Source organism: Pseudophryne corroboree, unplaced genomic scaffold (genome assembly GCF_028390025.1).
Source record: "Pseudophryne corroboree isolate aPseCor3 unplaced genomic scaffold, aPseCor3.hap2 scaffold_121, whole genome shotgun sequence".
Taxonomy (NCBI): Eukaryota; Metazoa; Chordata; class Amphibia; order Anura; family Myobatrachidae; genus Pseudophryne; species Pseudophryne corroboree.
In genome coordinates, this window is record NW_026967835.1 from 380,395 (window position 1) to 402,241 (window position 21,847).

A 21,847-nucleotide genomic window follows, 5' to 3' on the forward strand; every position below is an offset into this window, starting at 1 on the left:
AAAGGGTGAAGTTCGGGCGGGTTCGGATTCCGAGGAACCGAACCCGCTCATCTCTTATGGCCACCCAGCATGACGCCTCCCTTCTTGACCATGCTGTAATTGCAGTCGCACTGCAGTTCAGCGTGATCATAAAAAATGGTGTAGCCTCCTGCTGGTGCAGACTGTATGTGCGCGCAGGAAGCCACAACCATTTTTGTGATCACAGCGGCTGAATGTGATGTCATACAGCTGCTGCGACCACGCCCCCTGTGTCTCCTCCATTGCAGACCCCATTTTGAAGCCTTGCCCCCGCACCGCTCCATCCCTGACTTGGAAATGGAGTGTTGCTGACCCCCCTCTCCCCCCCTGCCCCGATTGACAGGCAGAGGCGATCGCATTCTCTGCGGGGTGCCGCAGAAAATGCAGGCACATGCGTATGCTCTTAGCAATTTTTGCAGTTGGATCACTTATTGTGATTGCAATCCAACCTGAATCAGGCCCTATTACCTATCACAATGCGCTGCGGGCAGTACAAAATTGGTTTAATATAGGAGAAAAACCCCCAGACCTGTGCTCCTTAACTGTACCTGGTGGCTAGTGGAGCGGCTGCCCAGTAATCAGTGTCCACGCCAGTGCGCACACGGTCCACCCCCTACGGCCACGCTCCCCTTCATCAGCGGCCTCGTGATCCGGAAGGGCGGTGTGTGTGTGACTGACCTTAGGAAGAAACCGGAGCCTCCGCTGCAGTGACCCAGCAACCAGGGCACGGGAGTATACAGCGCCGCTGGGAGTGATGAAGCTGCAGTAAAGATGTCTATTAGACCTAGCCTGCTGCAGCCCTTGTAGATTCTCATAAAACAAGTTCTTCTTTTCTTGTCAAAATGAATAGCTAAGAATAGGCTGCCTGAGGCAGGCCCCTGTTAAGTGGCCTGCTACTGAAGGCACCAACTACAAACTGAGCTCCCTGTTCATGGAAGCGGGGTTATAGAGGAGGATGCGCTGAGCATCTTGGGAACAGTCAAAAGCTTTGAGTCGGTTGGTGCCTCAGATCAAGATCCTACTCTACACCCCAATGTGAATCCTTGTGGAGTCCTGTGTACCCCACAGAAGAAATTAATGTGTCACACCCATTGGCAGCAACCTTAGAATAGCTGCTGATGGGCACAATTGAGAAAGGAAGGGGGGGGGGACATTTGAATCCAGCACATAGATGCAATTCAAATATGTAATTTGTACCTTCCTATTTTAAAATATAATGGATGAACTTCACCCTGTGAGAACAATCTTCATGATCAAGAGATCTCATATGCAAAATAAGTATGAGTTGGGATAGGGCTGGGGAGGGTGGCTGCTCGGGCAGCCCCTCCCCCATCAAGTTAAGGAGATTCAACTGAGGAAGCACAAGGGAACTCTCGTCTGGGGACAACAACTGCAGGGAGACCACATCTTTTCAGATGAACATGGGAGGGCGGAAGGCTGCCTAATACTGAAGCACCATCAAATATCAAACCATATGCAACAACTAGTACAAGCATTCCTGGGGGAAGGTCTGCAGCAGACGGATTTGCATACGGTGATGTCATCCAAGCAGTGGGCCAAAGTTGGCTGGAACCCTCATCTGCATATGAAAAGAGAAAAGGGGCATGCAGGGCATGGCGGCCTTTTGCGGTGCTTGGATGACCCCTAGTTCGCATTAAACACCCCCACCCTCCTTTGGTGTGGGGCTCATGTTGGCTATGCCCCAGCCCCTGAAGCATTCAAGCTGATTTCTTGCAGCAGCTGGGCACTGTAACAGCTCCAGAGCTGCTCTGTAAGGCAACTAAAAGGGTGTGGGCCCTGCAGCACTACCTGTAGTTCGCATTGTGCGTTGGAAGGCACAAAGTAAGCAGACGGGAGAAGTCAGGATAGTGCGCAAGGGCATAGAAGGGAGTGGCTCCAGAAAAGAGAAGTGGAAACAGACAGCAAACTAGGCTGGAGAGAGACCTGAGACAAAGAGATCTGAATTATACGAGAGCCGACCAGGGGAAACACAAATTATGCAATCAAGTTTCCCACATTTGGGGAAATCACAGGAGCAGCACACCCAGAGTGCAATGGGTGAGCCTTGCCCTGGGAGAAGCACCTTCATGATCATAGTATCTCACCTGGCAGGTAAGTAGGAGTTGGGCTAGAGCTGGGGAGGGTCACTGCTCGGGCACCCCCCTGTCAAGTGAAGGAGATCCAACTGAGGCAGCACAAGGGAACTCTCGAAAGAAGAACAAGGCTAGAGGAATATATGAGACAAAGAAATCTGACTTTTACCAGAGCTGACCAGAGGAAAACACAAACACAGTCCCCCACTACCACAAAAAATGCAGGCGAGTTTCCCACATTTGGGGAAATCACAGGGGTCAGCATACCCAGAATGCAATGAATGAACCTCACCCTGGGTGAACAATCTTCATGACCATGGTGTCTCCTATGCAAAATAAGTATGATTTGGGATAGGGCTGGGAGGGCCGCTGCTCAGGCACATCTCTGTCAAGTAAAGGAGATTCAACTGAGGCAGCACAAGGGAACTCTCATCTGGGGACAACAACTGCAGGGAGAACACATATTTTCAGATGAACATGGGAGGGCAGAAGGCTGCCTAATACTGAAGCACCCCCAAACAACAAACCAAATGCAACAACTAGTGCAAGCATTCCTGGGGCAAGGCCTGCAGCAGATGGATTTGCATATGGTGATGTCATCCAAGCAGTGGGTCAAAGTTGGCTTCAACCCTCATCTGCATATGAAAAGAGAAAAGGGGCGTGCAGGGCATGGCGGCCTTTTGCGGTGCTTGGATTACCCCTAGTTCGCATTAAACACCCCCACCCACCTTTGGTGTGGGGCTCATGTTGGCCATGCCCCATCCCCTGAAGCATTCAAGCTGATTTCTTGCAGCAGCTGGGCACTGTAACAGCTCCAGAGCTGCTCTTTAAGGCAAGTAAAAGATTGTGTGGGCCCTGCAGCACTACCTGTAGTTTGCATTGTGCATTGGAAGGCACAAAGTAAGCAGACGGGAGGAGAAGTCAGGATAGTGCACAAGGGTATAGAAGGGAGGGGCTCAAGATAAAAGAAGTGGAAACAGACAGCAAACTAGGCTGGAGAAAGACCTGAGACAAAGAGATCTGAATTATACGAGAGCCGACCAGAGGAAACACAAATTATGCAGTCAAGTGTCCCACATTTGGGGAAATCGTAGGAGCAGCACACCCAGAGTGCAATGGGTGAGCCTTGCCCTGGGAGAAGCACCTTCCTGATCATAGTATCTCACCTGGCAGGTAAGTAGGAGTTGGGCTAGAGCTGGGGAGGGTCGCTGCTCGGGCACCCCCCTGTCAAGTGAAGGAGATCCACCTGAGGCAGCACAAGGGAACTCTCGAAAGAAGAACAAGGCTAGAGGAAAATCTGAGACAAAGAAATCTGAGTTTTAACAGAGCTGACCAGAGGAAAGCACAAACACAGTCCCCCACTACCACAAATAATGCAGTCGAGTTTCCCACATTTGGGTAAATCACAGGGGTCAGCATACCCAAAATGCAATGAATGAACCTCACCCTGGGAGAACAATCTTCATGACCATGGTATCTCCTATGCAAAATAAGTATGATTTGGGATAGGGCTGGGGAGGGCCGCTGCTCATGCACATCTCTGTCAAGTAAAGGAGATTCAACTGAGGCAGCACAAGGGAACTCTCATCTGGGGACAACAACTGCAGGGAGAACACATATTTTCAGATGAACATGGGAGGGCAGAAGGCTGCCTAATACTGAAGCACCCCCAAACAACAAACCAAATGCAACAACTAGTGCAAGCATTCCTGGGGGAAGTTCTGCAGAAGACGGATTTGCATACGGTGATGTCATCCAAGCAGTGGGCCAAAGTTGGCTGGAACCCTCATCTGCATATGAAAAGAGAAAAGGGGTATGCAGGGCATGGCGGCCTTTTGCGGCGCTTGGATGACCCTTAGTTCGCATTAAACACCCCCACCCTCCTTCGGTGTGGGGCTCATGTTGGCCATGCCCCATCCCCTGAAGCATTCAAGCTGATTTCTTGCAGCAGCTTGGCACTGTATCAGCTCCAGAGCTGCTCTGTAAGGCAAGTAAAAGGGTGTGGGCCCTGCAGCACTACCTGTAGTTTGCATTGTGCATTGGAAGGCACAAAGTAAGCAGACAGGAGGAGAAGTCAGGATAGTGCACAAGGGTATAAAAGCGAGTTTCCCACATTTGGGAAAATCACAGGGGTCAGCATACCCAGAATGCAATGAATGAACCTCACCCTGGGAGAACAATCTTCATGACCATGGTATCTCCTATGCAAAATAAGTATGATTTGGGATAGGGCTGGGGAGGGCCGCTGCTCAGGCACATCTCTGTCAAGTAAAGGAGATTCAACTGAGGCAGCACAAGGGAACTCTCATCTGGGGACAACAACTGCAGGGAGAACACATATTTTCAGATAAAAATCTTGGTCATGCTCTGGTTTCTCTTCAGAACGAACAAATCTTTCGCCTTTTATTAAAGATTTCCGTGGAGAGGAGCAAAACCGAGTTTTATCTCAATTTTTGCATGCCCCATCTTTTTGGGGTTTCTTTTATCGGTTTAAAGATAGAATGAGTGTGCTTTAATGTAAGCTCATTTGCATAGAAATGACAGTAAATGTTTGTTTCTTTTCAAACAGAACTTTCTTGACCATGCTACTTGCTTGAAAGATCTGGGAGCACATGGAATACAGTACAAACCATGCTTATAGCAAGGAGAAGCCAGGTGAGAAATCTGCTTACTTTCAAGTTGGGCGCTCACTTTGATCTGAATGAGGACTGCTGGCACAGCATTTAGGCGACAGGTGGAATCTTGGTCATGCTCTGGTTTCTCTTCAGAACGAACAAATCTTTCGCCTTTTATTAAAGATTTCTGTGGAGAGGAGCAAAACTGAGTTTTATCTCAATTTTTGCATGCCCCATATTATTGGGGTTTCTTTTATCAGTTTCTTGTTAGCTTTAATGTAAGTTTATTTGCATAACAATGACTATAAATGTCTGTTTCTTTTCAAGCAGAACTTTCTTGACCATTCTAATTGCTTGAAAGATCTGGGAGCACATGGAAAAGAGTACAAACCATGCTTATAGCAAGGGGAAGCCTGGTGAGAAATCTGCTTTCTTTCTTTCAAATTGGGTGCTCACTTTGCGCTGAATGAGGACTGCTGGCATGGCACTCAGGCGACAGGTGGAATCTTAATCATACTCTGGTTTCTCTTCAAAACGAACAGATCTTTCGCCTTTTACTAAAGATTTCCGTGGAGAGGAGCAAAACTGAGTTTTATCTCAATTTTTGCATGCTCCGTCTTATTGGGGTTTCTTTTATCGGTTTAAAGATAGAACGAGTGTGCTTTAATGTAAGCTCATTTGCATAGAAATGACAGTAAATGTTTGTTTCTTTTCAAACAGAACTTTCTTGACTATACTAAATGCTTGAAAGATCTGGGAGCACATGGAAAAGAGTACAAACCATGTTTATAGCAAGGGGAAGCCTGGTGAGAAATCTGCTTTCTTTCTTTCAAATTGGGTGCTCACTTTGAGCTGAATGAGGACTGCTGGCATGGCACTCAGGCGACAGGTGGAATCTTGGTCATGTTCTGGTTTCTCTTCAGAACGAACAAATCTTTCGCCTTTTACTAAAGATTTCCGTGGAGAGGAGCAAAACTGAGTTTTATCTCAATTTTTGCATGCCCCATCTTATTGGGATTTTATTTTATCGGTTTAAAGACAGAACGAGTGTGCTTTAATGTAAGCTCATTTGCATAGAAATGACAGTAAATGTTTGTTTCTTTTCAAACAGAACTTTCTTGACCACACTAATTGCTTGAAAGATCTGGGAGCACATGGAAAAGAGTACAAACCATGTTTATAGCAAGGGGAAGCCTGGTGAGAAATCTGCTTTCTTTCTTTCAAATTGGGTGCTCACTTTGAGCTGAATGAGGATTGCTGGCATGGCACTCAGGCGACAGGTGGAATCTTGGTCATGCTCTGGTTTCTCTTCAAAACGAACAGATCTTTCGCCTTTTACTAAAGATTTCCGTGGAGAGGAGCAAAACTGAGTTTTATCTCAATTTTTGCATGCTCCGTCTTATTGGGGTTTCTTTTATCGGTTTAAAGATAGAACGAGTGTGCTTTAATGTAAGCTCATTTGCATAGAAATGACAGTAAATGTTTGTTTCTTTTCAAACAGAACTTTCTTGACTATACTAATTGCTTGAAAGATCTGGGAGCACATGGAAAAGAGTACAAACCATGTTTATAGCAAGGGGAAGCCTGGTGAGAAATCTGCTTTCTTTCTTTCAAATTGGGTGCTCACTTTGAGCTGAATGAGGACTGCTGGCATGGCACTCAGGCGACAGGTGGAATCTTGGTCATGTTCTGGTTTCTCTTCAGAACGAACAAATCTTTCGCCTTTTACTAAAGATTTCCGTGGAGAGGAGCAAAACTGAGTTTTATCTCAATTTTTGCATGCCCCATCTTATTGGGGTTTTATTTTATCGGTTTAAAGATAGAACGAGTGTGCTTTAATGTAAGCTCATTTGCATAGAAATGACAGTAAATGTTTGTTTCTTTTCAAACAGAACTTTCTTGACCACACTAATTGCTTGAAAGATCTGGGAGCTCATGGAAAAGAGTACAAACCATGTTTATAGCAAGGGGAAGCCTGGTGAGAAATCTGCTTTCTTTCATTCAAATTGGGTGCTCACTTTCAGCTGAATGAGAACTGCTGGCATGGCACTCAGGCGACAGGTGGAATCTTGGTCATGCTCTGGTTTCTCTTCAGAACTAACAAATATTTCGCCTTTTATTAAAGATTTCCGTGGAGAGGAGCAAAACTGAGTTTTATCTCAATTTTTGCATGCCCCATATTATTGGGGTTTCTTTTATCAGTTTAAAGACAGAACGAGTGTGCTTTCTTGTTAGCTTTAATGTAAGTTTATTTGCATAACAATGACAGTAAATGTTGTTTCTTTTCAAACAGAACTTTCTTGACCATGCTACTTGCTTAAAGGTCTGGGAGCACATGGAAAACAGTACAAACCATGCAGTATCACAAGAGCCTTTATTTGATCTTTCATGAAGATAGAGCAGAATTGAGGACACGTCAACAATTTCTGCCGAAGGTGGTTCATCTTTCCACATGGTGCCTTTGGCCACTGACACCTTCGTTGAGTCAAAGTCTCTGGCTGTGGTCAGAACTTTGAAAATGTATGTCACCAGAACGGTTCAGATTAGGAAAACAGAGGCTCTGTTTGTCCTGTATGCTCCCAACAGGATTTGGTGTCCTGCTTCCATGCAGACCATTATGCGCTGGATCTGTGGTAAGATTCAGCATGCTCGTTCCACGGCAGGATTGCCGTTACTGAAGTAGGTGAAGACCCATTCTACTAGAAAGGTGGGTTCATCCTTGGCAGCTGGTCGGGGAGTCTCGGCATTGCAACTTTGCCGAGCAGCTATTTAGTAAACACTTTTGCTAAGTTTTACAAGTTTGATACCTTGGCTGATGATAACCTTAAGTTGGGTCATTCGGTGCTGCAGAGTCGTACGCACTCTCCCACCCGTTCAAGAGCTTTGGTATAACCCCATGGTTCTTAATGTGACCCCAGCATCCTCTAGGTCGTATGAGAAAATAGGATTTTAATACCTACCGGTAAATCCTTTTCTCTTAGTCTGTAGAGGATGCTGGGCACCCGTCCCAGTCCATACTGTGTCTGCAGTTATTACTTGTGGTTATACACATGTTGTGTTATGGTTCTGGTCAGCTTTTTGCTGCAATTGTTCATGCCGTTGGCTTGTGTTCTGTTGAATGCCACGTTCTGCGGCATGTTTAAGGTGTGAGCTGGTAAGATGCTCACCTTAGTTTAACAATAAATCCTTTCCTCGAAATGTCCGTCTCCCTGGGCACAGTTCCTATAACTGGAGTCTGGAGGAGGGGCATAGAGGGAGGAGCCAGTTCACACCCTTTGAAAGTCTTAAAGTGCCCATGTCTCTTGCGGATCCCGTCTATACCCCATGGTTCTTAATGTGACCCCAGCATCCTCTACGGACTAAGAGAAAAGAATGCCCTTGCGCACTATCCTGACTTCTCCTCCCGTCTGCTTACTTTGTGCCTTCCAACGCACAATGCGAACTACAGGTGGTGCTGCAGGGCCCACACCCTTTTACTTGCCTTACAGAACAGCTCTGGAGCTGTTACAGTGCCCAGCTGCTGCAAGAAATCAGCTTGAATGCTTCAGGGGATGGGGCATGGCCAACATGAGCCCCACACCAAAGGAGGGTGGGGGTGTTTAATGTGAACTAGGGGTCATCCAAGCACTGCAAAAGGCCGCCATGCCCTGCATGCCCCTTTTCTCTTTTCATATGCAGATGAGGGTTCCAGTCAACTTTGGCCCACTGCTTGGATAACATCACCGTATGCAAATCCATCTGCTGCAGACCTTCCCCCAGGAATGCTTGTACTAGTTGTTGCATATGGTGCTTCAGTATTAGGCAGCCTTCCGCCCTCCCATGTTCATCTGAAAAGATGTGGTCTCCCTGCAGTTGTTGTCCCCAGACGAGAGTTCCCTTGTGCTTCCTCAGTTGAATCTCCTTAACTTGACGGGGGAGGTGCTGCCCGAGCAGCCCTCCCCAGCCCTATCCCAACTCATATTTATTTTGCATATGAGATCTCTTGATCATGAAGATTGTTCTCACAGGGTGAGGTTCATCCATTATATTTTAAAATAGGAAGGTACGAATTACATATTTGAATTGCATCTATGTGCTGGATTCAAATGTCCCCCCCCCCCCCCCTTCCTTTCTCAATTGTGCCCGTCAGCAGCTATTCTAAGGTTGCTGCCAATGGGTGTGACACATTAATTTCTTCTGTGGGGTACACTGGACTCCACAAGGATTCACATTGGGGTGTAGAGTAGGATCTTGATCTGAGGCACCAACCGGCTCAAAGCTTTTGACTGTTCCCAAGAAGCTCAGTGCATTCTCCTCTATAACCCCGCTTCCATGAACAGGGAGCTCAGTTTGTAGTTGGTGCCTTCAGTAGCAGGCCAATTAACAGGGGCCTGCCTCAGGCAGCCTATTCTTAGCTATTAATTTTGACAAGAAAAGAAGAACTTGTTTTATGAGAATCTACAAGGGCTGCAGCAGGCTAGGTCTAATAGACATCTTTACTGCAGCTTCATCACTCCCAGCGGCGCTGTATACTCCCGTGCCCTGGTTGCTGGGTCACTGCAGCGGAGGCTCCGGTTTCATCCTAAGGTCAGTCACACACACACCACCCTTCCGGATCACGAGGCCGCTGCTGAAGGGGAGCGAGGCCGTAGGGGGTGGGCCGTGTGCGCACTGCGGTGGACACTGATTACTGGGCAGCCGCTCCACTAGCCACCAGGTACAGTTAAGGAGCACAGGTCTGGGGGTTTTTCTCCTATATTAACCCAATTTTGTACTGCCCGCAGCGCATTGTGATAGGTAATAGGGCCTGATTCAGGTTGGATTGCAATCACAATAAGCGATCCAACTGCAAAAATTGCTAAGAGCATACGCATGTGCCTGCATTTTCTGCGGCACCCCCGCAGAGAATGTGATCGCCTCTGCCTGTCAATCGGGGCGGGGAAGGGGGGGAGAGGTGGGTCAGCAACACTCCATTTCCAAGTCAGGGATGGAGCGGTGCGGGGGCAAGGCTTCAAAATGGGGTCTGCAACGGAGGAGACACAGGGGGCGTGGTCACAGCGACTGTATGACATCACATTCAGCCGCTGTGATCACAAAAATGGTGGCGGCTTCCTGCGCGCACATACAGTCTGCACCAGCAGGAGCCTACACCATTTTTTATGATCACGCTGAACTGCAGTGCGACAGCAATTACAGCATGGTCAAGAAGGGAGGCGTCATGCTGGGTGGCCATGCCCTGTCACTTTGCAGGAGCCAGCACCGCTCACACACTAGTCCCCGGGTGCAGCCCCCAACCCCCGGGACACCCGGAGCAACAAAATGTAGATTCAGGCCACCAGGCCACGCCCCTACCTATGAAACCATGCCTCCTTTTTACCATTGCACTGCTTATCTGCGCGCACTGCATTACAATCTCCCTCGCCACCTCTCTGGGTGTCACCAGTGATAGTGACACCTCTGCCATGCTTGTAGCAGCTGGTCCTAAGATCTACGCCTCAAACCCTGAGTGTTTGCCCTTGTGACTTGTTGATCATCATAGCGAAGCAGATGCTTACAGAAAACTGCAGGGGCTTAGATTGAAAATAAAAAAATTGATAGGGTATAAGGTAGAGAGGAGCGGGTTCGGTTCTCCGAGAACCGAATTCCCCACGAACTCCACGTGGTTTACACTGGTCCGAGGCAGGCTCGGTTGTTCCCGCCTGACTCGGAAAACCTGAACAAGGGAAAATGTCATCATCCCGCTGTCGGATTCTCGCGAGATTCGGATTCCATATAAAGAGCTGCGCGTTGCTGCCATTTTTACTCGTGCATTGAAGAGAGAGCGGAGAGGACGTGGCTATGTTCTCTCAGTGGAAATCTCAATATCAGTGCTCAGTATCAGTGGTTACTTATTGCTGCTCAGTAATACTAGTAGTGTGTCTCTCCTGCTCAGTGTCAGTTCTCAGTAGTATCCTCATCAGTGCTCAGTATCACTGTTCATTGTCTTGTGCTGCATTGTGTTGCTCAGCATAATACAGTACATTACTAATAGTCCAGTGCTGCATCTTGCTGCTCAGTGTCAGTTCTAGTATCCTCATCAGTGCTCACTATCACTGCTCATTGCACTGTGGTGTTCTGTATACTACAATAACATAGTAATATAGTAACATAGTTTTTGAGGTTGAATAGAGGCAAATTGCCCATCGTGTTCAACCTGTTTTAAGTTGTGATGATTCTACATACTTGCTGAATAATGTTTTATGACTAGTTAGCTACTATAACTCATGTTACCCCCGGATTAACCATGTTGATATTTTAAGTATTATAACCTTGGATAGCTTTTTCATTCAGAAATGTATCCATTCCTTTTTTAAATCCAATTACAGAGTCCGCCATTACCACCTTCCCTGGCAGGGAATTCCACATCCTGATTGCCCTAACAGTGAAGAAACCTTTCCTCCATTGCATTCTGAACTTTCCTCCAGTCGCAGCGAGTGACCACGTGTTCTTTTAATAAATAATTCCTCTGATAACTCTTTGTTATGTATCTTTACATATTTGAAGATATTAATAATATCTCCTCTTAGGCACCTCTTTTCTAGTGTATAAATATTCAGCCTAGTAAGTCTTTCCTTATAGTCCAGTACTTTAAGGCCTTTAATCAATTTAGTCTTCAGGATCTCTGACACTTCCATGAGCAGCAGAGTAGTGCAATGGAAGCATGCTGGGCCCATAACCCAGAGGTCGATTGATCGAAACTATCCTCTGCTATGTGCATTTTTTTTTTTATAATTAAAGTAATCAAAAACTGGGATTGATATTTTGGCACTTTTATTTTTACTTAAAGTACAATAACTTTTATCATTTTAATTTGTTTTAATAGTATATTGACAGCATTGTTTTCTTTAAAAAATCCACTTAATTTTCTTTACCCTATTACTGAAATGGTAATTGACAAAAACAAACTACATTGTCACCAGAAGAGCAATGCAAAATGTACAAGTGATATATGAAAATCATCTTCCATCTTGAATTTCAATGATGCATTGGGACAACAATTTGTGAGAAACATCTTCACCCATAAAGAAAGATTTTCTTAATTCCTTACCTGTGTGCTGATTAGATATCACCTTGTTTTCACATTAAACAGACTTCCCCATGAGGAAGCAGCAAGGATGCAGTGACGTTTCCTGGTGTCAACCTGTATTATTTCAGTAGACATTGAAATGAGGATGCATCTTTGATGCCTTTCCAATGAAGCAAGTTTAATTCAGTAATAGGTGAAAAACCATTCCTACAAAGGTGTTAATCAGAGACTTGGCTTTGTGGACACTTTTCAGAGAGCAAATTTGTTAGCATAAACATAAAATCAGAAAATGAAGAGCTGTTTAATCACTCAATTGGACTTTTCTGCCAGCATAATTTTTTTTCTCTGCAACTCACTGCTAAATTGTGCTTCCTAGCTGTTTTTTTATAAAATCACTTAATCAAATCTAACTCTGATTACATCAGAGAAGGCCAGGTACCCTACACCATAAGGGGGGTTTTTGAAATTTTGACTTGTCTACTTAAAGATCACCAAAATCTGATTACAAGGTCAATTACATCCCTGGGTGGGATTGAACCACCAACCTTTTGGTTAATAGCCAAACATGCTAACCGATTGCGCCACAGAGACACCTTGCGAAAGTCAATACTGACAAAGGCTAATAAGCATTCATCTAGAACGTTTCCTAGAAAAACTTTAAAAAGTCAATAATCTGGAGAATTTTTGTAAGAAACACATTGGTACTTTCTCATGATGAGCGAGTGCTTCAGGATTTCTTGCACTTACATGGGCTATTAACCAAAAGGTTGGTGGTTCAATCCCACCCAGGGATGTAATTGACCTTGTCATCAGATTTTGGTGATCTTTAAGTAGACAAGTCAAAATTTCAAACCCCCTCTTATGGTGTAGGGTACCTGGCCTTCTCTGACGTAATCAGAGTTAGATTTAATTAAGTGATTTTATAAAAAACAGCTAGGAAGCACAATTTAGCAGTGGGTTGCAGAGAAAAAAATAACATTTTAAACCTACCGGTAATTTTTTTTTCTCGTAGTCCGTAGAGGATGATGGGGACTCCGTAAGGACCATGGGGGATAGACGGGCTCCGCAGCAGACATGGGCACTTTAAGAAAGACTTTAGATCTGGGTGTGCACTGGCTCCTCCCTCTATGCCCCTCCTCCATACCTCAGTTAGAGAAACTGTGCCCAGAGGAGACGGACAGTACGAGGAAAGGATTTTTGTTAATCCAAGGTCAAGATTCATACCAGCCACACCAATCACACCGTATAACTTGTGATATACTACCCAGTTAACAGTATGAAAACAACATAGCATCAGTCCAAGACCGATGAAAACTAACATATAACCCTTATGTAAGCAATAACTATATACAAGTCTTGCAGAAGTAGACCGCACTTGGGACGGGCACCCAGCATCCTCTACGGACTACGAGAAAAAGATTTACCGGTAGGTTTAAAATCTTATTTTCTCTTACGTCCTAGAGGATGCTGGGGACTCCGTAAGGACCATGGGGATTATACCAAAGCTCCCAAACGGGCAGGAGAGTGCGGATGACTTTGCAGCACCGATTGAGCAAACAGGAGGTCCTCCTCAGCCAGGGTATCAAACTTATAGAACTTTGCAAAGGTGTTTGAACCAACTTTGACCCACTGCTTGGATGACATCACCATATGCAAATCCATCTGCGGCAGGCCTTCCCCCAGGAATGCTTGCACTAGTTGTTGCATTTGGTTTGTTGTTTGGGGGTGCTTCAGTATTAGGCAGCCTTCTGCCCTCCCATGTTCATCTGAAAATATGTGTTCTCCCTGCAGTTGTTGTCCCCAGATGAGAGTTCCCTTGTGCTGCCTCAGTTGAATCTCCTTTACTTGACAGAGATGTGCCTGAGCAGCGGCCCTCCCCAGCCCTATCCCAAATCATACTTATTTTGCATAGGAGATACCATGGTCATGAAGATTGTTCTCCCAGGGTTAGGTTAATTCATTGCATTCTGGGTATGCTGACCCCTGTGATTTCCCCAAATGTGGGAAACTCAACTGCATTATTTGTGGTAGTGGGGGACTGTGTTTGTGCTTTCCTCTGGTCAGCTCTGGTAAAAGTCAGATTTCTTTGTCTCAGATCTTCCTCTAGCCTTGTTCTTCTTTCGAGAGTTCCCTTGTGCTGCCTCAGTTGGATCTCCTTCACTTGACAGGGGGGTGCCCGAGCAGCGACCCTCCCCAGCTCTAGCCCAACTCCTACTTACCTGCCAGGTGAGATACTATGATCAGGAAGATGCTTCTCCCAGGGCAAGGCTCACCCATTGCACTCTGGGTGTGCTGCCCCTGCGATTTCCCCAAATGTGGGAAACTTGACTGCATAATTTGTGTTTCCCCTGGTCGGCTCTCATATAATTCAGATCTCTTTGTCTCAGGTCTCTCTCCAGCCTAGTTTGCTGTCTGTTTCCACTTCTTTTTTCTTGAGCCCCTCCCTTCTATACCCTTGTGCACTATCCTGACTTCTCCCGTCTGCTTACTTTGTGCCTTCCAACGCACAATACAAACTACAGGTAGTGCTGCAGGGCCCACACCCTTTTACTTGCTTTACAGAACAGCTCTGGAGCTGTTACAGTGCCCAGCTGCTGCAAGAAATCAGCTTGAATGCTTCAGGGGCTGGGGCATAGCCAACATGAGCCCCACACCGAAGGAGGGTGGAGGTGTTTAATGCGAACTAGGGGTCATCCAAGCGCCGCAAAAGGCCGCCATGCCCTGCACACCCCTTTATTCTTTTCATATGCAGACGAGGGTTGAAGCCAACTTTGACCCACTGCTTGGATGACATCACCATATTCAAATCCATCTGCTGCAGGCCTTCCCCCAGGAATGCTTGCACTAGTTGTTGCATTTGGTTTGTTGTTTGGGGGTGCTTCAGTATTAGGCAGCCTTCTGCCCTCCCATGTTCATCTGAAAATATGTGTTCTCCCTGCAGTTGTTGTCCCCAGATGAGAGTTCCCTTGTGCTGCCTCAGTTGAATCTCCTTTACTTGACAGAGATGTGCCTGAGCAGCGGCCCTCCCCAGCCCTATCCCAAATCATACTTATTTTGCATAGGAGATACCATGGTCATGAAGATTGTTCTCCCAGGGTTAGGTTCATTCATTGCATTCTGGGTATGCTGACCCCTGTGATTTCCCCAAATGTGGGAAACTCAACTGCATTATTTGTGGTAGTGGGGGACTGTGTTTGTGCTTTCCTCTGGTCAGCTCTGGTAAAAGTCAGATTTCTTTGTCTCAGATCTTCCTCTAGCCTTGTTCTTCTTTCGAGAGTTCCCTTGTGCTGCCTCAGTTGGATCTCCTTCACTTGACAGGGGGGTGCCCGAGCAGCGACCCTCCCCAGCTCTAGCCCAACTCCTACTTACCTGCCAGGTGAGATACTATGATCATGAAGATGCTTCTCCCAGGGCAAGGCTCACCCATTGCACTCTGGCTGTGCTGCCCCTGCGATTTCCCCAAATGTGGGAAACTTGACTGCATAATTTGTGTTTCCCCTGGTCGGCTCTCATATAATTCAGATCTCTTTGTCTCAGGTCTCTCTCCAGCCTAGTTTGCTGTCTGTTTCCACTTCTTTTTTCTTGAGCCCCTCCCTTCTATACCCTTGTGCACTATCCTGACTTCTCCCATCTGCTTACTTTGTGCCTTCCAACGCACAATGCAAACTACAGGTAGTGCTGCAGGGCCCACACCCTTTTACTTGCTTTACAGAGCAGCTCTGGAGCTGTTACAGTGCCCAGCTGCTGCAAGAAATCAGCTTGAATGCTTCAGGGGCTGGGGCATAGCCAACATGAGCCCCACACCGAAGGAGGGTGGAGGTGTTTAATGCGAACTAGGGGTCATCCAAGCGCCGCAAAAGGCCGCCATGCCCTGCACACCCCTTTTTTCTTTTCATATGCAGACGAGGGTTGAAGCCAACTTTGACCCACTGCTTGGATGACATCACCATATGCAAATCCATCTGCTGCAGGCCTTCCCCCAGGAATGCTTGCACTAGTAGTTGCATTTGGTTCGTTGTTTGGGGGTGCTTCAGTTTTAGGCAGCCTTCTGCCCTCCCATGTTCATCTGAAAATATGTGTTCTCCCTGCAGTTGTTGTCCCCAGATGAGAGTTCCCTTGTGCTGCCTCAGTTGAATCTCCTTTACTTGACAGAGATGTGCCTGAGCAGCGGCCCTCCCCAGCCCTATCCCAAATCATACTTATTTTGCATAGGAGATACCTTGGTCATGAAGATTGTTCTCCCAGGGTGAGGTTCATTCATTGCATTCTGGGTATGCTGACCCCTGTGATTTCCCCAAATGTGGGAAACTCGACTGCATTATTTGTGGTAGTGGGGGACTGTGTTTGTGCTTTCCTCTGGTCAGCTCTGGTAAAAGTCAGATTTCTTTGTCTCAGATCTTCCTCTAGCCTTGTTCTTCTTTCGAGAGTTCCCTTGTGCTGCCTCAGTTGGATCTCCTTCACTTGACAGGGGGTGCCCAAGCAGCAATCCTCCACAGCTCTAGCCCAACTCCTACTTACCTGCCAGGTGAGATACTATGATCTTCACTGTTAGGGCAATCAGGATGTGGAATTCCCTGCCAGGGAAGGTGGTAATGGCGGACTCTGTAATTGGATTTAAAAAAGGAATGGATACATTTCTGAATGAAAAAGCTATCCAAGGTTATAATACTTAAAATATCAACATGGTTAATCCGGGGGTAACATGAGTTGTAGTAGTTAACTAGTCATAAAACATTATTCAGCAAGTATGTAGAATCATCACAACTTAAAACAGGTTGAACACGATGGGCAATTTGCCTCTTTTCAACCTCAAAAACTATATTACTATATGTTACTATATTACTATGTTACTGTAGTATACAGAACACCACAATGTAATGAGCAGTGATAGTGAGCACTGATGAGGATACTAGAACTGACACTGAGCAGCAAGATGCAGCACTGGACTATTAGTAATGTACTGTAGTATGCTGAGCACCACAATGCAGCACAAGACAATGAGCAGTGATACTGAGCACTGATGAGGATACTACTGAGAACTGACACTGAGCAGGAGAGACACACTACTAGTATTACTGAGCAGCAATAAGTAACCACTGATACTGAGCACTGATATTGAGATTTCCACTGAGAGAACATAGCCACGTCCTCTCCGCTCCCTCTTCAATGCACGAGTAAAAATGGCGGCAACGCGCAGCTCTTTATATGAAATCCGAATCTCGCGAGAATCCGACAGCGGGATGATGACATTTTCCCTTGTTCAGGTTTTCCGAGTCAGGCGGGAACAACCGAGCCTGCCTCGGACCAGTGTAAACCACGTGGAGTTCGTGGGGAATTCGGTTCTCGGAGAACCGAACCCGCTCCTCTCTACCTTATACCCATATATTTTTTTATTTTCAATCTAAGCCCCTGCAGTTTTCTGTAAGCATCTGCTTCGCTATGATGATCAACAAGTCACAAGGGCAAACACTCAGGGCTTGAGGCGTAGATCTTAGGACCAGCTGCTACAAGCATGGCAGAGGTGTCACTATCACTGGTGACACCCAGAGAGGTGGCGAAGGAGATTGTAATGCAGTGCGCGCAGATAAGCAGCGCAATGGTAAAAAGGAGGCATGGTTTCATAGGTAGGGGCGTGGCCTGGTGGCCTGAATCTACATTTTGTTGCTCCGGGTGTCCCGGGGGTTGGGGGCTGCACCCGGGGACTAGTGTGTGAGCGGTGCTGGCTCCTGCACAGTGACAGGACATGGCCACCCAGCATGACGCCTCCCTTCTTGACCAATCTGTAATTGCAGTCGCACTGCAGTTCAGCGTGATCATAAAAAATGGTGTAGCCTCCTGCTGGTGCAGACTGTATGTGCGCGCAGGAAGCCGCCACCATTTTTGTGATCACAGCGGCTGAATGTGATGTCATACAGCCGCTGTGACCACGCCCCCTGTGTCTCCTCCGTTGCAGACCCCATTTTGAAGCCTTGCCCCCGCACCGCTCCATCCCTGACTTGGAAATGGAGTGTTGCTGACCCCCCTCTCCCCCCCTGCCCCGATTGACAGGCAGAGGCGATCGCATTCTCTGCGGGGTGCCGCAGAAAATGCAGGCACATGCGTATGCTCTTAGCAATTTTTGCAGTTGGATCGCTTACTGTGATTGCAATCCAACCTGAATCAGGCCCTATTACCTATCACAATGCGCTGCGGGCAGTACAAAATTGGTTTAATATGGGAGAAAAAACCCCAGACCTGTGCTCCTTAACTGTACCTGGTGGCTCGTGGAGCGGCTGCCCAGTAATCAGTGTCCACGCCAGTGCGCACACGGTCCACCCCCTACGGCCACGCTCCCCTTCATCAGCGGCCTCGTGATCCGGAAGGGTGGTGCGTGTGTGACTGACCTTAGGAAGAAACCGGAGCCTCCGCTGCAGTGACCCAGCAACCAGGGCACGGGAGTATACAGCGCCGCTGGGAGTGATGAAGCTGCAGTAAAGATGTCTATTAGACCTAGCCTGCTGCAGCCCTTGTAGATTCTCATAAAAAAAAGTTCTTATTTTCTTGTCAAAATTAATAGCTAAGAATAGGCTGCCTGAGGCAGGCCCCTGTTAAGTGGCCTGCTACTGAAGGCACCAACTACAAACTGAGCGCCCTGTTCATGGAAGCGGGGTTATAGAGGAGAATGCGCTGAGCATCTTGGGAACAGTCAAAAGCTTTGAGCCGGTTGGTGCCTCAGATCAAGATCCTACTCTACACCCCAATGTGAATCCTTGTGGAGTCCAGTGTACCCCACAGAAGAAATTAATGTGTCACACCCATTGGCAGCAACCTTAGAATAGCTGCTGACGGGCACAATTGAGAAAGGAAGGGGGGGGGACATTTGAATCCAGCACATAGATGCAATTCAAATATGTAATTTGAACCTTCCTATTTTAAAATATAATGGATGAACTTCACCCTGTGATAACAATCTTCATGATATAGAGATCTCATATGCAAAATAAGTATGAGTTGGGATAGGGCTGGGGAGGGTGGCTGCTCGGGCAAGCCCCTCCCCCGTCAAGTTAAGGAGATTCAACTGAGGAAGCACAAGGGAACTCTCGTCTGAGGACAACAACTGCAGGGAGACCACATTTTTTCAGATGAACATGGGAGGGCGGAAGGCTGCCTAATACTGAAGCACCATCAAATATCAAACCATATGCAATAACTAGTACAAGCATTCCTGGGGGAAGGTCTGCAGGAGACGAATTTGCATACGGTGATGTCATCCAAGCAGTGGGCCAAAGTTGGCTGGAACCCTCATCTGCATATGAAAAGAGAAAAGGGTTATGCAGGGCATGGCGGCCTTTTGCGGCGCTTGGATGACCCCTAGTTCGCATTAAACACCTCCACCCTCCTTCGGTGTGGGGCTCATGTTGGCTATGCCCCAGCCCCTGAAGCATTCAAGCTGATTTCTTGCAGCAGCTGGGCACTGTAACAGCTCCAGAGCTGCTCTGTAAGGCAAATAAAAGGGTGTGGGCCCTGCAGCACTACCTGTAGTTCGCATTGTGCGTTGGAAGGCACAAAGTAAGCAGACGGGAGAAGTCAGGATAGTGCGCAAGGGCATAGAAGGGAGCGGCTCAAGAAAAGAGAAGTGGAAACAGACAGCAAACTAGGCTGGAGAGAGACCTGAGACAAAGAGATCTGAATTATACGAGAGCCGACCAGGGGAAACACAAATTATGCAGTCAAGTTTCCCATATTTGGGGAAATCGCAGGGGCAGCACACCCAGAGTGCAATGGTTGAGCCTTGCCCTGGGAGAAGCACCTTCAAGATCATAGTATCTCACCTGGCAGGTAAGTAGGAGTTGGGCTAGAGCTGGGGAGGGTCGCTGCTCGGGCACCCCCCTGTCAAGTGAAGGAGATCCAACTGAGGCAGCACAATGGAACTCTCAAAAGAAGAACAAGGCTAGAGGAAGATCTGAGACAAAGAAATCTGACTTTTACCAGAGCTGACCAGCGGAAAACACAAACACAGTCCCCAACTACCACAAATAATGCAGGCGAGTTTCCCACATTTGGGTAAATCACAGGGGTCAGCATACCCAGAATGCAATGAATGAACCTCACCCTGGGTGAACAATTTTCATGACCATGGTGTCTCCTATGCAAAATAAGTATGATTTGGGATAGGGCTGGGGAGGGCCGCTGCTCAGGCACATCTCTGTCAAGTAAAGGAGATTCAACTGAGGCAGCACAAGGGAACTCTCATATGGGGACAACAACTGCAGGGAGAACACATATTTTCAGATGAACATGGGAGGGCAGAAGGCTGCCTAATACTGAAGCACCCCCAAACAACAAACCAAATGCAACAACTAGTGCAAGCATTCCTGGGGGAAGGCCTGCAGCAGATGGATTTGCATATGGTGATGTTATCCAAGCAGTGGGTCAAAGTTGGCTTCAACCCTCATCTGCATATGAAAAGAGAAAAGGGGCGTACAGGGCATGGCGGTCTTTTGCGGTGCTTGGATGACCCCTAGATCGCATTAAACACCCCCACCCTCCTTTGGTGTGGGGCTCATGTTGGCCATGCCCCATCCCATGAAGCATTCAAGCTGATTTCTTGCAGCAGCTGGGCACTGTAACAGCTCCAGAGCTGCTCTGTAAGGCAAGTAAAAGGGTGTGGGCCCTGCAGCACTACCTGTAGTTTGCATTGTGCATTGGAAGGCACAAAGTAAGCAGACGGGAGGAGAAGTCAGGATAGTGCACAAGGGTATAGAAGGGAGGGGCTCAAGAAAAAAGAAGTGGAAACAGAGAGCAAACTAGGCTGGAGAGAGACCTGAGACAAAGAGATCTGAATTATACGAGAGCCGACCAGAGGAAACACAAATTATGCAGTCAAGTGTCCCACATTTGGGGAAATCGTAGGAGCAGCACACCCAGTGTGCAATGGGTGAGCCTTGCCCTGGGAGAAGCACCTTCCTGATTATAGTATCTCACCTGGGTGTGCTGCCCCTGCGATTTCCCCAAATGTGGGAAACTTGACTGCATAATTTGTGTTTCCCCTGGTCGGCTCTCATATAATTCAGATCTCTTTGTCTCAGGTCTCTCTCCAGCCTAGTTTGCTGTCTGTTTCCACTTCTTTTTTCTTGAGCCCCTCCCTTCTATACCCTTGTGGACTATCCTGACTTCTCCTCCTGTCTGCTTACTTTGTGCCTTCCAATGCACAATGCAAACTACAGGTAGTGCTGCAGGGCCCACACCCTTTTACTTGCCTTACAGAGCAGCTCTGGAGCTGTTACAGTGCCAAGCTGCTGCAAGAAATCAGCTTGAATGCTTCAGGGGCTGGGGCATGGCCAACATGAGCCCCACACCGAAGGAGGGTGGGGGTGTTTAATGCGAACTAAGGGTCATCCAAGCGCCGCAAAAGGCCGCCATGCCCTGCATACCCCTTTTCTCTTTTCATATGCAGATGAGGGTTCCAGCCAACTTTGGCCCACTGCTTGGATGACATCACTATATGCATATCCGTCTTCTGCAGACCTTCCCCCAGGAATGCTTGTACTAGTTGTTGCATTTGGTTTGTTGTTTGGGGGTGCTTCAGTATTAGGCAGCCTTCTGCCCTCCCATGTTCATCTGAAAATATGTGTTCTCACTGCAGTTGTTGTCCCCAGATGAGAGTTCCCTTGTGCTGCCTCAGTTGAATCTCCTTTACTCTAAAACTTGTAAAACTTAGCAAAAGTGTTTACTAAATAGCTGCTCGGCAAAGTTGCAATGCCGAGACTCCCCGACCAGCTGCCCAGGATGAACCCACCTTTCTAGTAGAATGGGTCTTCACCTAATTCAGTAACGGCAATCCTGCCGTGGAATGAGCATGCTGAATCTTACCACAGATCCAGCGCATAATTGTCTACATGGAAGCAGGACACCCAATCCTGTTGGGAGCATACAGGACAAACAGAGCCTCTGTTTTCCTAATCTGAACCGTTCTGGTGACATAAATTTTCAAAGTTCTGACCACAGCCAGAGACTTTGACTCAACGAAGGTGTCAGTGGCCAAAGGCACCATGTGGAAAGATGAACCACCTTCGGCAGAAATAGTTGACGTGTCC

General features: G+C 47.2%; 17 non-coding genes and 3 pseudogenes across 17 annotated transcripts; 12 read left to right on the forward strand and 8 right to left on the reverse strand.

Annotated features, from left to right (window-relative positions):
* Window positions 1-1,975: 1,975 nt before the first annotated feature.
* LOC134992573 (U1 spliceosomal RNA) lies at window positions 1,976-2,138 on the reverse strand. Its single transcript, XR_010196717.1, has one exon. It is a non-coding gene; the product is annotated as a U1 spliceosomal RNA (small nuclear RNA).
* Window positions 2,139-2,290: 152 nt separating this feature from the next.
* On the reverse strand, window positions 2,291-2,454 carry LOC134992285 (U1 spliceosomal RNA). The gene has a single exon (XR_010196467.1). It is a non-coding gene; the product is annotated as a U1 spliceosomal RNA (small nuclear RNA).
* Window positions 2,455-3,129: 675 nt separating this feature from the next.
* LOC134992432 (U1 spliceosomal RNA) lies at window positions 3,130-3,292 on the reverse strand. The gene has a single exon (XR_010196604.1). It is a non-coding gene; the product is annotated as a U1 spliceosomal RNA (small nuclear RNA).
* Window positions 3,293-3,444: 152 nt separating this feature from the next.
* On the reverse strand, window positions 3,445-3,608 carry LOC134992178 (U1 spliceosomal RNA). Its single transcript, XR_010196366.1, has one exon. It is a non-coding gene; the product is annotated as a U1 spliceosomal RNA (small nuclear RNA).
* Window positions 3,609-4,201: 593 nt separating this feature from the next.
* LOC134991955 (U1 spliceosomal RNA) lies at window positions 4,202-4,329 on the reverse strand (annotated as a pseudogene).
* Window positions 4,330-4,473: 144 nt separating this feature from the next.
* On the forward strand, window positions 4,474-4,589 carry LOC134992024 (U5 spliceosomal RNA). The gene has a single exon (XR_010196219.1). It is a non-coding gene; the product is annotated as a U5 spliceosomal RNA (small nuclear RNA).
* Window positions 4,590-4,859: 270 nt separating this feature from the next.
* Window positions 4,860-4,975, forward strand: LOC134992036 (U5 spliceosomal RNA). The gene has a single exon (XR_010196231.1). It is a non-coding gene; the product is annotated as a U5 spliceosomal RNA (small nuclear RNA).
* Window positions 4,976-5,239: 264 nt separating this feature from the next.
* On the forward strand, window positions 5,240-5,355 carry LOC134992009 (U5 spliceosomal RNA). The gene has a single exon (XR_010196206.1). It is a non-coding gene; the product is annotated as a U5 spliceosomal RNA (small nuclear RNA).
* Window positions 5,356-5,629: 274 nt separating this feature from the next.
* LOC134992010 (U5 spliceosomal RNA) lies at window positions 5,630-5,745 on the forward strand. The gene has a single exon (XR_010196207.1). It is a non-coding gene; the product is annotated as a U5 spliceosomal RNA (small nuclear RNA).
* A 275-nt stretch (window positions 5,746-6,020) lies between these two features.
* On the forward strand, window positions 6,021-6,136 carry LOC134992025 (U5 spliceosomal RNA). Its single transcript, XR_010196220.1, has one exon. It is a non-coding gene; the product is annotated as a U5 spliceosomal RNA (small nuclear RNA).
* A 274-nt stretch (window positions 6,137-6,410) lies between these two features.
* On the forward strand, window positions 6,411-6,526 carry LOC134991997 (U5 spliceosomal RNA). Its single transcript, XR_010196195.1, has one exon. It is a non-coding gene; the product is annotated as a U5 spliceosomal RNA (small nuclear RNA).
* Window positions 6,527-6,801: 275 nt separating this feature from the next.
* Window positions 6,802-6,917, forward strand: LOC134992051 (U5 spliceosomal RNA). The gene has a single exon (XR_010196245.1). It is a non-coding gene; the product is annotated as a U5 spliceosomal RNA (small nuclear RNA).
* A 6,749-nt stretch (window positions 6,918-13,666) lies between these two features.
* On the forward strand, window positions 13,667-13,830 carry LOC134991943 (U1 spliceosomal RNA). Its single transcript, XR_010196150.1, has one exon. It is a non-coding gene; the product is annotated as a U1 spliceosomal RNA (small nuclear RNA).
* A 152-nt stretch (window positions 13,831-13,982) lies between these two features.
* Window positions 13,983-14,124, forward strand: LOC134992479 (U1 spliceosomal RNA; annotated as a pseudogene).
* A 692-nt stretch (window positions 14,125-14,816) lies between these two features.
* Window positions 14,817-14,980, forward strand: LOC134992544 (U1 spliceosomal RNA). The gene has a single exon (XR_010196695.1). It is a non-coding gene; the product is annotated as a U1 spliceosomal RNA (small nuclear RNA).
* A 152-nt stretch (window positions 14,981-15,132) lies between these two features.
* LOC134992585 (U1 spliceosomal RNA) lies at window positions 15,133-15,274 on the forward strand (annotated as a pseudogene).
* A 692-nt stretch (window positions 15,275-15,966) lies between these two features.
* On the forward strand, window positions 15,967-16,130 carry LOC134992153 (U1 spliceosomal RNA). Its single transcript, XR_010196341.1, has one exon. It is a non-coding gene; the product is annotated as a U1 spliceosomal RNA (small nuclear RNA).
* A 3,304-nt stretch (window positions 16,131-19,434) lies between these two features.
* On the reverse strand, window positions 19,435-19,597 carry LOC134991895 (U1 spliceosomal RNA). Its single transcript, XR_010196115.1, has one exon. It is a non-coding gene; the product is annotated as a U1 spliceosomal RNA (small nuclear RNA).
* A 152-nt stretch (window positions 19,598-19,749) lies between these two features.
* Window positions 19,750-19,913, reverse strand: LOC134992336 (U1 spliceosomal RNA). The gene has a single exon (XR_010196515.1). It is a non-coding gene; the product is annotated as a U1 spliceosomal RNA (small nuclear RNA).
* Window positions 19,914-20,587: 674 nt separating this feature from the next.
* On the reverse strand, window positions 20,588-20,743 carry LOC134991960 (U1 spliceosomal RNA). The gene has a single exon (XR_010196159.1). It is a non-coding gene; the product is annotated as a U1 spliceosomal RNA (small nuclear RNA).
* Window positions 20,744-21,847: the final 1,104 nt, after the last annotated feature.